General features: G+C 42.4%; 1 pseudogene; it reads right to left on the reverse strand.

The window, feature by feature from the left end:
* Positions 2,565-13,214, reverse strand: Obox3-ps4 (oocyte specific homeobox, pseudogene 4; annotated as a pseudogene).

A 13,628-nucleotide genomic window follows, 5' to 3' on the forward strand; every position in this document is an offset into this window, starting at 1 on the left:
TTTATATGCCTAAGTACAGGGGAACGCCTGGGCCAAGAAGTGGGAGTGGGGATGGGAGGGGATTAGGGAGGGCGGGTTTGGGGGACTTCTGAGGTAGTATTAGAAATGTAAATGAAGAAAATACCTAATAAAAAAGAATTTATTATTTGAATAAACACCACAGTAACTGTCAAAAAACCCATAAATGCCCCACTAATTAACCATGAGAGAAGGGCAAGGAAGTGCTCCCATACAGCTGTGGTCAGTTGTAAAAATACACCAGCTTCTGATAGCACAAGATCCTTTTCCCAGGTCAGAAAGGTTTCTTTCCAGCTGCACGGTTCTGTCTCAATGTCTGACCAACATTATCAGATTTGAAGGATGTCCTTCCTTTACCCTCTCATATAATGCCAAGGCTTGCAAACCCAGCTTGTGGTTTTTCTTTCCTTTATAAAATGCGTTCACTTAGACCTGGGGGTTCACTCAGGAAGGTTGGTGGCCCAAGCTTGAGCTTGAATAAAGACCCTCATGCAATTACAGCAGGTTGTGATTCCTGGTGGTCTCTTCAGGGTTTTTACAAGCTGATACAACAATAGCAGAGGGGTAATGATTAGAATATACAAAACATCTTGTAAAAATGGGACTAAGAACAAGTAGCCATCATAGTATGTGGGGAGGCAGAGGCAAGTAGATCTCTGTGAGTTCCAAGCCATCCTGATCTAATTAAAATGCCTAGAAAAGCCAGGGGTACAAAAACAGACTAAGTTTCAAACCTAAGAAACCCATGCCTGATGGTGCATGCCTTTAATCTCAGCATTCAGAAGGCAAGCTCAGGCTGATGTAAAAAGGGAAAGGCCAGGAGAGATATGGCTCATACAGGAAAAACCCTGTCCCCCCCCCAAAAAAAAACAACAAGAAATAAAGTAAAACCAAGAAAACCAGTAATCAGATTTTTTAAATGTATAGAACTAAAGGGAAATTATTAAAAGATAAACAAAATCCCAGAGAAACCCTTTAATAAATGTTAAACATGCCGGGATTGTTCAAAACATAGCATTTATCCTAGGTCTTAGGAGATATGGACAGGAGGACCATTGTGAAATTCATTCCAACCTGACTTACCAAAAGAGGTCCAGTACCTCCAGGACTTTTAATAGAAAGGCATTGTACCAAAATAATAACAAACAAGCAAACAACACCATATTTAGCAATCAGAACAAAGCAAATTATAACTAATTGACAGGTTATCTTACCTTGTCAGAATGGCAAAGATCAATAAAACCAATGAAAATAAATGATGGAGAAGATGTCAGCAAGGAGGAACATTTATGCACTGCTGGTGCGGTGAAACCTAGCACAGGTACTAAAGAAATAGTGGGGTTGGTAGGATCTCTCCAGTTTCCTTACAAGGGAACTAGGAGCTATGGATTTTTCCATTGGCACTGCTTTCATTGTGCCCGATAAGTTTGGAATTTCTAGATGTCTCTGTTTGGACCCTACCTCCTATGTGCCTGGAGTGTAGCAGATCTCCTGGGAGCACTGCAAACTATGCCGCAGTAAGAGAGAGTGGGAGACAGGCTGACCTCCCCGTAAGCATAATTTCACAGATGGAAATGAAGAGGAGACTGAGGAAAAGAAGGTTCAGCAACAGGCCCAAAGTAGGCTACAGCTCAAGGGGATGCCCCAAGGCCTGACACGATTAATGAGGCTATGGAGGACTCACACAAAAGGACCTATCATGACTGCCCTCCAAAAGACCCAACAAGCAACTGAAAGAGTCAGATACAGATATTTGCACCCAACCAATGTACAGAAGCTGCTGACCCCTGTGGTTGAATTAGGGAAAAGCTGGAAGAAGCTGAGAAGGAAGAACCTGTAGGAGGACCAGCAATCTCAATTAAGCTGGACCTCCAAGATCTCTCAAGCACTGTACCACCAATCAGGCAGTTTACACCAGCTTATATGAAGCTCCCAACACATATGCAGCAGAGGTTACTGCTGAGTCTAGGTTCAGAGAAGATGAACATAATCCTCAAGAGACTGGATGTCCCAGGCAGTTTAGAGGTCTGGATGGATCCATGGTGAGTGGTGGGGACATCATTGTGGAGACTGTGAGGTGGGGAGGAGCTATGGGATGTGAAACAGTCAGAGGGTGGATGGGGGCTGGGGGGAATAAAAGCTGGAGTGTAAATGAATATATAAATAAAGGGAGAGGGAAGAAAATTTTTAAAAAAGAAATAATGGGGTTATTCCTCAAAAATCAGGTTGGTGTTAAGATCTGGAAGGCCAGCCACTCCAGGCTGAGGAAGCCAGAAGGCAAATCGAGGCAGGCTTGGCAGGTCAGTGAGACCCAGTATCAAAGTAAAAAGCAGAAGTGCAGGAGGGCCCTGTAGGTGTCTCGGCTCTTGTGGACAAGCATGTTCCTACAATGCCTGAACTTGTGTTCCAGCCTTGAGACTAACAAGGATGAAAGAGAATAATAATCCCTGCCAATTTTCCTCTGACCTCTATTCACATATAATAGCTATTAGTGCTGAAAATAAACAAAACTATTTTGCACATAAGAAATGAGATATAGTTCTGTGGGGGGGATGGCTCACAGTATTTATTTATCAGATTTATTGCTTTTCTATTATATGATTGCATGTTCTGCATGTATATGAGGGTTCCTGTTGCATGTAGTGACCTCTGAAGCAAGGAAAGGGCATAGGAACTCATATAACTGGAGTTAGACTTGATAGTGGGTCCCTATGTTGCATGAATCCACAGCCACCCCAAATATATACTAAACAGTGTATCATTTTATACCAATGGACTCTGAATTATGTGCTCTCAGAGTGATTACTCCACATGATTTATATCTTGCAGATGATCAGAGTTGACTTCCAAGCACACACTTGTGAGAATGCCACTGTCTACAGTTTCACTCCAGGAGAGACTACACTCTTTTCTAATTCCAAGTCCCAAGACACTTTCATACATGCATTCATGCTTTTGCATGCAAAAATATTAGAGGAAAATGTCTGACAGCATGGGTTGGATGTGGAACTGTGGGTCAGGGAGACAAGGGAGTAATGACTGGAAAAATGAATAAAACAATGAATTAAAAGAATTTTACAGTTACTATTTCCTCCTTTTATTTAATGAACATATAATCTAACAATAAAGAATGAATACCTAAACTGACTTTGAAACAGTCGCACTACGTAAAACACAGTGGTAAGAAGCTTCTACGATATTGGAGCTGAGACGAAAAGATGGACCATCTAGAGACTGCCATATCCGGGGATCCATCCCATAATCAGCCTCCAAACGCTGACTCCATTGCATACAATAGCAAGATATTGCTGAAAGGACCCAGATAGAGCTGTCTCTTGTGAGGATAAGCCGGGGCCTAGCAAACACTGAAGTGGATGCTCACAGTCAGCTATTGGATGGATCACAGGGCCCCCAATGGAGGAGCTAGAGAAAGTAACCAAGGAGCTAAAGGGATCTGCAACCCTATAGGTGGAACAATATGAAACTAACCAGTACGCCCCAGAGCTCGTGTCTCTAGCTGCATATGTATCAGAAGATGGCCTAGTCAGCCATCAGTGGAAAGAGAGGCCCATTGGTCGTGCAAACTTTATCTGCCTCAGTACAGGGGAACGTCAGGGCCAAGAAGTGGGAGGGGAAGGGGGGAGGGTAGGGGGGACTTTTGTGATAGCATTGGATATGTAAATGAAATAAATACCTAATAAAAAATAAAATAAAATTTTCTCCAAATACTGACACTAAAGGTGTGTATAACACACTTCTTCATGGCTGTAAGGCCTGGACTGGTCAAGGACCTCAGTGGTGTAAACTGGAGTGGAGAGGTTTCTCAGAGTAAGCCAGTCATCTGATGTGTACAAGTCTTCAAGGATCCTTTGCCAGAGCTCATCTTCACATGGACCTGAATTGTGAGCATCCTCTGGGGCTTGGGCGGCATATGCCAGGCCGACTGGACCTTCAGCTACTGCTAAGTCAGTCTGAGATTCAACTGCTGCTGATTGACCAGAGTTCCAAGCTGTAACAGGGGCATGGCCATCAAGCAGGTATTCTTGGTATTCTTGGTATTCTTGCGGACAACACATGTCCCCATCACAGGCCTGAAAACAATGCAGGGAAGATTCCTGGCTGCAGTTGAGTTTGGGAATGGAATCCTCACCAAGTGTGCCTGAACACATGGACTCTCCATTGTCCGAGGCAACAACAGGTATGGAACCAGGAAAATGGGTTGACTCAGAAACCGCTTTAGAGCTTTCATTTGTCTCTGGCAGTGCTTGTTTAATATTCTGGAGCTTCATCTGCCTGTACTTAGCTCGGTTGTTCTTGAACCAGATCTGAAAAACAAAGTAAACATCAATAGAATACCTCTTTGCCCCCAACTGGACCACAAGGTGAAACTTTTGAATCAGAGTTTCTATAACAATACTTCACAAGTCAGCAACAGAAAGCATAGACTCAAGATCCCTAGGAGATTGTAGTAAGGTAGACTGTGTATGAACTGACATCAAAAAACAAAAAACAAAAAAACCCAAAAAACAAAAAAAGACAAAAACGGGGATATTGAGCTAGTATGCCCTATGTTTTAGTAGGATATCTAATATCTAGGTCACTGAGACCCTACATGGGAATAATGTTCTTTGATACTGGTACCTGGTTACAGGAGAATGTGAGGCCCAGCAATGGATGCATCAATTTACACCACCTATATTTGTCCACCCTCCCCTAAGCCTTTCAGAAGCACACAATACAAGTGCCTAATGAGAAAGTGGACATTGTTGCTGTTGGACTGAGCAAAAGAGAGAAACTAACCTTGATCTCCCTCTTTGTAACACCAACTGATAGTGCCAGCTCCATAATTTTCTTCTTGTTTGGGTACTGGCACTCATCGAAATGTTTTTGCAGAAGGCCCTGCTGTTCTTTGGAGTACACCGTGTGTTCTTTTCGAAACTTTCTTGAAGACATAGGGCCAGTTTGTTTGTTAACATATTTATCTGACAGTGGCATACAACCTATGGGAACATGGAAACAAGAATTCACTGAGGGTCTTGAAGGTATCTAATGACTTGGATGCCCCAAGAGTCTTCTCAGAGTTGGTAAACCAAGGCCCATTAAAGCACCTGGTTGCATTTGGATACCTGATTGTCTTGTTGGTCCTTGAGACTCTTGCTGAAGTAGGTTCCTTTCAGGGACCGAAAGACTTGATTGCATTGTACTTCCTGGAGTCACTAGGGGACTCTGACACATTTGAAAAGCTAAGTTCCTTGCAGGGTCTTGAGGTATTTGGGAAGTGAGTTCTATGGGTATATTCAAAGCCACTTGGAGTTTTGGATGCAAAGAGGGGCCTTCGGCCATGTGTGTGTGTTCTGAACTTATTGGAGTATGTCCCTGTACTGGAGAACCTGGTAAAAGGAAACACAATAGAAAAGCTCCAGAGAGCACCCATTTACCCATCACACCTATCCAGCATTTGTTGTGGACATTTTAGAGCAGGAATCCATCAGGACCCTCATTCTTTCTGAACAACTGCCTCTGTTTCCCAATCTTAAAAGTATTTTCAGTATTACAATAAATATGCATTTAGCACCAGTATTAATAAGAGATATTCAGTCCAGATGGGCTGGCAATTGGATGTTCTCCCCCTATGTTTAAATGTCCTAGATCCTGCCCTTCTGCCTGGCAACTTCTACTAAGGCAGACCACCAGCTAGTCTGCCCCTTCCGTGAAAAAACACAGCCTGAAGGCATCCCAAGAGTTCCTGTGCATGCAAGGTAACTGCTCACCATCTTGTCTGCTCTACTGAAGACACCACAGCCTAAAGACATCTCAGAAGTTCAACTGCACACAAAACAACTGATAACCAGCTTGTCTGCAACCCACCCCTGAACAAACACAGCCTGTAGTAATCCCAGGCATTGTGCTCACACCTGGCAACTGACACCAACAGACTAATCACATGCCAGGAATTCTTCTACAAACAAGGCAACTGGACAACTGACACCAAAGTCTGAAGACTTCCCAGGGGATCTTCAGTAACTGTACCAACTGTCTGAAAGCCTCCCTAAAGTTCTGCTGCACACAGGGAAACAGAACTCACAGTACTTAGGCCACCCTGGAGAAAGAACAACTACAGGCAGGGCAACACCTTGACTAATCCTGTGAAGAACCAACAGTCTGAAGGCCTCCCAGTAGATCTGCTGCAGCCAGGGCAACTTATCAGAAGCTTCTCTGTACCTCTGAAAATCCCACAGTTCAAAGGCATCCAAAAAGACAACTGCAGCCAGGGAAACAAGTCACTGCTGTGCATGTCCCTCTGAAGACCCCACAGTCAGAAGGCACCACAGGACATTTGCTGCAGTCAAGGCCACTGGCCTACCAGGTGACCTGAAGCATTCCAGGGACAAAAGAGGCAGACTCCATCCAGACAGAGGCAACCAGGCCAGAAAACACTAGGAATAACCATATGTCAAGAGACAAGTACAAGGTAATATGAAACAGAATCCAGTCTACATTGGCATCATCAGAAAGAACCCAGTTCTCCCATAAGAGCAAGCCCTGGATATGCCAACACATCTGAAAATCAGTACTCTGTCCTAAAATCCTATCTCATGAAGATAATAGATTATATTAAGGAGGATATAAATTACTCACTGAAAGAAATACAGGAAAGCACAGGTAAACAGGTAGAAGTACTTAAAGAAGAAACAATAAATCACATGAGATATACAGGAAAACACAAGCCAACAGAAAGAATTGTTTAAAGCAGTCCAAGACCTAAAAGTGGAAGTACAGACAATAATGAAAACACAAATTGAGGCAACCCTGGAAATGAAAAACCTAGGAAAGAGGTCAAGAATTACAGATGTAAGCATAAGCAACAGAATACAAGAGATAGAAGAGAGAAATTCAGGTGTAAAAGATACCATAGAAGAGATTGAGACACAACTGTCAATGAAAATTCAAAACATGAAAATATCCTAACCCAAAACATCCAGGAAACCCAGGACACAATGAAAAGACAAAACCTAGGAATAATAGGTAGAGAAGAGACTGAAGAATCCCAACTCCAAGAGCCACCAAACATCCTCAACAAACTTATAGAAGAAAACTTCCCTAAACTAAATAAAGAGATGCCCATAAGCATACAAGAAATGAGGAAAAAAAAACAAACAGATGAGACCACAAATGAAATTCCTCTACTCACAAAAAAAAGAGCCAAGTAGCATACAAAGGTAGACCTATCAGAATTACACCAGAATTCTCAACAGAAACACTAAAAGCCAGAAGAGCCTGGACAGAGGTCATGTACACTCTAAGAAAACAGAAATACCAGCCCAGGCTACCATATCCAGCAAAACTCTCAATCAGCATACATGATAAACCAAAATACACTAAGACAAAACAAAATTCAGACAATATCTATCTACCAATCGAGCCCTACAGAGGATTCTAGAAGGAAAACTCCAGCACAAGGAGGGTACATACACCAAAGGGAAAAATACAAGATAATAATTGTCTTTTTAAAAAGCCAAAAGGAGAGAACCAGATGCACATAATGCCAGCTACAAAAACCAAACATAACAGGAACTACCAATCATCTGTCTTTAATATCTCTCAATATTAATGAACTAAACTCACCTATAAAAGAACATAAAGCTAACAGACTGGATATGTGAACAAGATCCAACATTTCCTTGCATTCAAGAATCCTACCTCAATAACAAATACAGTCACTACCTCAAACGAAAAGGCTGGAAAAAGTTCTTCCGAGCAAATAGTCCCAAGAAACAAGTTGGCATTGCCATTCTAATAGCCAATGAAATAGACTTTCAACCAAAATTATCAAGAAAGGTGAGAAAGGACACTTCTATTCATCAAAGGAAAAATCCACGAAGTGAAAGTCTCAATATGAACATCTATGCCCCATAGGAAATCACATCCTCATTGATAGAAAGAAACTTTACAAAAGCTCAAAACACACAATGAACCCCACACAATAATTGTGGGACACTTCAACACCCCGCTTTCACCAATGGATAAGTCATTGAAACAGAAACTAAACAGACACAGTGAAACTAAGAGAGGTTATGAACCAAATGAATTTGACAGATTTCTATAGCACATTTCATCCTAAAACAAAAGAATACACATTCTTCTCAGCACCTGATGGTACCTTCTCCAAAACTGACCACATACTTGGTCACAAAACAAGTTTCAACCAATACAAAAAGATTGAAATAATTCTATGTATCCTATCATATCATCAACCAAAAGATGTTCTTCGATAACAACATAAACAGCAGAAATCCCACATATACATGGAAACTGAACAAGTTTCTACTCAGTGATTATAAAGTCAGGGGAGAAAGAAAAAAGAAAGGAAGAGAAAAGGAGAGAGAGGGAGAGAGGAAAGCAGGAAGGCAGGAAGGGAGGAAGGCAGGAAGTCAGGAAGTCAGGAAGGCAGGAAGGCAGGAAGGCAGGCAGGCAGGCAGGCAGGCAGGAAGGCAGGCAAGAAGGCAGGAAGGCAGGAAACAGGCAGGCAAGAAGGCAGGAAGGCAGAGAGGCAGGCAGGCAGGAAGGAAAGCAGGAAGGCAGGCAGGCAGGCAGGCAGGCAGGCAGGAAGGCAGGAAGGCAGGACGGCAGGAAGGCAGGAAGGCAGGAAGGCAAGCAGGCAGGCAGGCAGGAAGGAAGACAGGCAGGCAGGAAGGCAGGCAGGCAGGCAGGCAGGCAGGCAGGCAGGCAGGAAGGAAGGAAGGAAGGAAGGAAGGAAGGAAGGAAGGAAGGAAGGAAGGAAGGAAAGAGAAGGCAGGCATGAAGGAAGGAAGAAGTTACAGACTTCAAAGAATTCAATGAAAATGATGGAGCCAATGGTGGCAGGCCACGCCATTAATCCCAACACTTGGGAGGCAGTGGCAGGCAGATTTCTGAGTTGAAGGCCAGCCTGGTCTACAAACTGTGTTCCAGGACGGCCAGAGCGACACAGAGAAACCCTGACTCAAAAAAAAAAAAAAAAAAAAAAAAAAAAAAGAAAGAAAAGAAAGAAAGAAAGAAAGACAGAAAGAAAGAAAAGGAAAAAAAAGAAAAAGAAAAAATCCCCCTCAAAATCCCAACCCAGGGCTGCTAAGATGGCTTAGTGGGTAAGAGCACTCCAGTGTTCTTCCGAAGATCCAGAGTTCAAATCCCAGCAACCACATGGTGGCTCACAACCATCTGTAACAAGATCTGACTCCCTCTTCTGGAGTGTCCGAAGAAAGCTACAGTGTATTTACATATGATAATAAATAAATCTTAAAAAAAAAAAATCCCAACCCAATTCTTGAAACACATGGACAGGGAAATTCTCAAATTCATTTGGAAAAGGAAAAAAAAACCTAAGAATAGTGAAAATAGTTCTTAAAAATAAAAGAACTTCTGGGGGAATCATCATCCCTGACCTCAAGCTATAATACAGAGCAATAGTGATAAAAACTGCATGGTATTGGTACAGAGCCATATATGTTGATCAATGGAATAGAAGTGAAGCCCCAGAAATGGAACCACACACTTATGGACACTTAATCTTCAACAAAGAACCCAAAAATGTACAAGGAGAAAAATGAAAGCAACTTCAATAAATGATCCTGGAGTAACTGGCAGTCTGAATGTGGAAAAAGGAAAATAGATACATATTTGTCACCATGCAAAAACCTCAAGTCCAAGTAGATCAAGCACCTCCACATAAAACCAAACACACTGTATCTAATTGAAAAGAAAGTGAGAAAGTCTTGAACTCATTGGCACAGGAGAAAATTTCCTACACAGAACTCCAATGGCTCAGGCTCTAAGATCAAGAATTGATAAATGGGACCTCTTGAAACTGGAAATCTTCTGTAAGTCGAAGGACAGAGTCAATAAGACAAATCGGCAACCTACAAATTGGGGGGAAAAAACTTCACTACCACCACATCCAATAGACGGCTAATATCCAAAATATAAAAGAACTCAAAATATAAAAGAACTCAAGAATCTAACCACCAGAAAAACTGAACAACCCAATCAAAAATGAGGTATAGAACTAAACCGAGAATTCACAACAAAGGAATCTGGAATGACTGAGAAATACTTAAAGAAATGTTCAAATTCTTAGTGATCAGAGAATTGCAAATCAAAATGACCCTGAGATTCCAACTTACACAATCAGAGTGGGTAAGGTCAAAAACTCAGGTGACAGAACATGTTGCAGAGGATGTGAAGAGGAACACTCTTCAATTGCTGCTGGGATTGCAAACTGGTACAACCATTCTGTAAATCAATCTGGAGATTCCTGAGAAAATTGGAAATAGATCTACCTGAAGATCCAGCTATACCAATCTTGTACATATACTTAAAAGATTCCCCACCACGACACACGGATACATGCTCCACTATGTTCATGAAAGCCTTATTTGTGATAGTCAGATGGTAGAAACAACCCAGATGTCCCACAATAGAAGAAAGCATACAGAAATTGTAGTCCATTTACACAATAAAATACTACTCAGCTATTAAGGACAAGGACATCCTGACTTTTGCAGGCAAAACAAAAAGAAAGGAACTAAAAAATATCATCCAGAACGCCATAATTCAGATCCAACAGGGTATGAATGGTATGTAATCACTAATATGTGGATATTAGCCAAAAAAATGTAGAGAATGCCCAGAATACAATCCACAAAACTCAAAAACTTTAACAAGCCAAAGGGCCAAAGTGAGGATGACTCAATTCCACTTGGGAGGGAGAAGAAACATTCACAGGAGGGGGGAAGTGTGGACCTTGTTGGGAAAGGGGACAGAGAAGGAAAGAGGGGAATATGATCAGGTGTTGGGTTGGGGGAACAGGACTGAAACACTGAGCACCAGCAAAAGAATGGAAAGAGGCAAGCTTGGTAGGTAGGAGTTAGGGGGACACTCCAGAATAGCAGAGACCTGGGAGGTGAGAAACTCTTAGGACTCAAATGGAGGGACTTTAGATGAAATACCCTACAATGGGGAACTTGTAGAGCCCACCTCCAGTAGAAAGATAGGGCATCAAATGAGGGACAGTGTTGCCATTCCACAGTTGACACAGACTTGTTCTTGTCTGAGAAAACTGGAGAAGCAAAAATGGAGAAGAGCCTGAGGAAAAGGAGACCCAGTTACAGGGCCCAAATTGGGATCCAGCTCAAGGAGAGGCACAAAGGACTGACACTATTACTGAGAATATAGTGTGTTCAAAAAGGATGCCTATCATGTCTGCCTCCCAAAAAGACCCAGCAAGCAGATGAAAGAGTCAGATGAAGATATTTATACCCCACAAATTGACAAAAGCTGTTGACCCCTGAGGTTGAATAAGGGGAAAGCTGGAAGAAGCTGAGGAGGAGGACAACCCTATAGGAAGACCAGCAGTCTCAACTAACCTGAACCCCAAAGATCTCTCAAAAACAGGGCCACCAACAAGGCAACATAACCAGACGATATGAGGCCTCCAACACATATTCAGCAGGAGACTGTGGGTCTGGACACAGTCAGGGAAGACACACCTAACCCTCAAGAGACAGGAGGACCCAGGGAGTGGGAGGGTCTTGTAGGGTAGGGGGTGGGGATAGGGGACATCCTTTTGGAGAAGGAAAAAGAGGTATGGGATACAGAACAGTCAGTGGCTGGACCAGAAGTGGGATAAAATCTAGCCTAAAATCTAGGTTAAAAAAGATTAAATAAAATTTATTTTTTTAAAAAAGGAATATTATCATAAACGTAAAAAAAAACAGAAGAGAGAGTCCTAGATTCTCCTCCTTTCTACTGGACAATCTGTCTCAAAACAAATAATAAAGGGCCATGGAACAGGCAAAATCCAATAGATCCCATTCCACACTCATCCATCCAAGAGCATTGATGATTTAATTACCCTGGACATCAGAAGACACTTACACCTAAGCCAGATGCCCCCTGTTATTGAACTTCAATAAAGTCAAATAGCCTGAAATGAATCTCCCTATGCAGGACCCTCCCACAAGCTCCACTTTGCATGCTCTCACAGCCAGCAGACATTAACTCCTCGTGGCCACACCCAGTCTGTAGCCACACTTTAACACCTAATGAAAACCTGAACAGGTGAAAGAAAATTTTTGTTTGCTTTTCTTTCTTTTTTTCTCTTTTCTTCTTTTCTTCTGAGACAGAGTTTCTCTGTATGAACTGTGCTGTGTGTAAGTCAAACTGAGGACAAGTCTGATCTAGGACTCATAGGGACTCACCTGACTATTCCTTCCCACACAGGGCTAGGATTAAAGGTGTGTAACAAACAACTGTCCCAATCTTTGGGATTTACTCTGCTCTTGGGCTCCATCCAGAAAAACTTTGTCCTTACTCTCTAGTCACCATTTCAAGAAATGGGTCTCTTCACATGCTGCTGCTCAGAGGACATGCACATTCCTGCTCACTGCAGTCACCTCTTAATTTCTCTAAACTTTCTTTTTTTAAGACTGGAGCAAGGTCCATATACAAGTCCCTGACTTCCTGGATCTCACTATACAGACAAGTGAGGCCTCTTGATCACAAAAATCCACATGCCATTGGTTCCTAAATCCTGGGATTAAAGGTGTGGTCCACAAACCAATATGGTTACACGTTCTAGGTGAAGAAGGGCCTGCTCAGCCAAAAACCATCCTGAGTGTTAAACTTTTGAGCCAGGATACCACCACTATACCTGATCTAGCCAATCTGGAGCTTCCATTGGTCTCAAGGTCTCTCAATATCCCATTGTGAGTTTTTTCTAGTCCTGCATATATGTTTAAAGGAAAATGAATTGGAGAATGCCTACAGTCCCTTCGTCCTAGAAGCAGGCCTCTCCATCGGCTGATGCCGGGCTCTCTATAAAATCCAGGACTTAGACCTCTGCCTAAAATGAAGAATAGAGCACCTAGAGGTCTCTTAAAAGTTCATTCATAGATTGTCCAATCCAGGCATTTTGATGGTCCTTAGTGTTCATATGCACGGGATAGACTTGAAAAATCTATTAATTTTAAATATCTTCTGCCTATGCACAGGGCAACTTTTAGACTTCACCAAACAAAAACCCATACAAACTACAAAAAGTTACCAAGGCTCCACCATGATATCCCCTTCACACAGCAACCTTAAATATTTCATTCAGCCCACCAACTCACCAGGAATCCAGACGGTTGCTGTAACTTGCTAAATACTCTGGCTGTTTTAATTCTACTCAGAAGACCTGCCCTTATATATCTCTCCAAAATTGGAATCCAATGTTCCTCCCACACGTTGGCTCTGCCTAGTTGCAATATTCAACTCCATAATTCTCACACACCCTTTGATGCTCCTCTGGTGCTAAAGCCCACGCCTTTTTTTTTCCTTTGTAATCCTTTATTTCTTTTTATTTTATATTTCATTACTTCTATTATTTCACAGTCAAAACACTGCTTTCTTCCCAGTCTCCCCTCCTGCAATTTTTCACCTCATTCCTCATCCCCCAACACCAAGAGGATGCTCTCCAAACTAGGCCTCCCCACACCCTGGGTCTTTCCTGAGTTAGGTTTCTCTTCTCCCACTGAGGCTAGACTACGAGGTCCTCTGCTGTTTAAGTGTCAGTGGCATCGGGCCTACTCATG

The sequence above is a fragment of the Mus musculus genome, chromosome 7 (assembly GCF_000001635.26).
Source record: "Mus musculus strain C57BL/6J chromosome 7, GRCm38.p6 C57BL/6J".
In the NCBI taxonomy this organism is placed as follows: Eukaryota; Metazoa; Chordata; class Mammalia; order Rodentia; family Muridae; genus Mus; species Mus musculus.